The sequence below is a fragment of the Austrofundulus limnaeus genome, unplaced genomic scaffold (assembly GCF_001266775.1).
Source record: "Austrofundulus limnaeus strain Quisiro unplaced genomic scaffold, Austrofundulus_limnaeus-1.0 Scaffold6, whole genome shotgun sequence".
NCBI classification, from domain to species: domain Eukaryota; kingdom Metazoa; phylum Chordata; class Actinopteri; order Cyprinodontiformes; family Rivulidae; genus Austrofundulus; species Austrofundulus limnaeus.
This window is the reverse complement of record NW_013952408.1, coordinates 2499698-2501237: the sequence shown is the minus strand read 5'-3', so window position 1 is coordinate 2501237 and position 1540 is coordinate 2499698.

Below are 1540 nucleotides of genomic sequence, written 5' to 3'. Positions count from 1 at the left end.
CCCCCCCCCCGTGCATATGTCTGTGTTTCAGTATTTTTCTTTTTCTTTCATGTTTGTTCATTAAGGTTTTATTCTGGAGGGGGCTCGTCCAGCAAATTATTTTTTTTGTGCCTCTGAAGCTTTACCATCACATTCAGACCAGATCTGAGGAAACTTTTCATTAAATGTGGTGCTTTTTTTGTTGTTGTTGTTTTTGTTTAAGATGATGGACACTAACTTTAGTGCAATCCCCTGAGTGTCCATTTGAATGGCTTACATGCTTTGCACTGTTAAATCTTTGGCTTTAATATAATTTTTTTTCCACAAATGTGTAAATTATTGTTGGATTTTTTTTTCTTTTAGCTATAAGCAGCTGACAATGGCTCCCACACCAGTATTTCAGTGCACACGTGCACAGAATGTTTTTATCATTTAGTTTTACTATTTTTAAAGAATGAATGTGAATTTCAGATGAAGAAATGCAGACTTTGGGGTTCTCCTTTTATTCTCAGTGATAAACGACTTTTTTGAAACCTGAGAGAGGAAAAGCAATTTTTTAATGTTTGCTGTGCATGGTTTGTATGTGCCAAAAAAGGGGTGTCATTAGTGTTCTGGTCAGTTTCTCATCAGAATAAGTACAAATAAGGATGAAAAAAAGATTTTTTTTTAAATTGGGTCATCAAATTGCCAAGACATTATGCAGTGTTTTTGTGTTACAACCAATTTCTGTAGGACTCATTGCTTTTTTGTATGGATTCACAAGTTTACTATGAGTTTTTACAAATGATTTTCAGGACATCAGTAACAACCTGAGCAACTGGACTACTAGAATGAGCGTTTTCATTTTGCTGGAATCAGTGAACATGAATTCAGCAATAATCAGTTTCCTGGAACTAGTTGACAAAGCAACTGAAAATGGTCTTTTTGTTTGTTTGTGTAATGCAGATTTCCATGTAAGGAACACATGCCAATTAAAGTCTATTTCTGAATGCATTTCAACTGGACGCAAGACTTATTTTTGAAGAGTTTAACATGTTTGTGTTTTTTGTAAGGCGTCTGCTTTTACTGCAGGGATTGTACATCTTGTGCTTAAAGCTACAAGGCTCTTTGGCAACTTTTCAACTCAACTTACTGGTAATTTCCCAACAGTGATGCAAGCGCAACAAATATTTTACTCATGCTAAAGTTGTTACTGAGTTAATCTGCTGAACCTACAAGCTGTGGAACCACCAGAGACATGGAGGAAGGCCGAATCTTTGGATCTGGAAACAGGAAAAACATGGACTCTCATYGTTTTAATGAGATAACAATTTGGGCAAGTTATGGTTTAAATCAAGACATTACATCACTTTATGTAAATTTTGCTTGTTCATCCATCCCATCAGAGATTTGACTCCATATGTTCCATACAGTTCCTCCTGTAACATTGTGTCTTTTACAATGCCGAAACGTTCCGAGCCAATATAGCCTGACTTTGCAGATGAGGACAGACTCTCCAGTGGGTTGTCAGGCGGCTATAAAAAGATTTAGAGCTAGGTGAAAACTAGCTATGGCTGTGAAA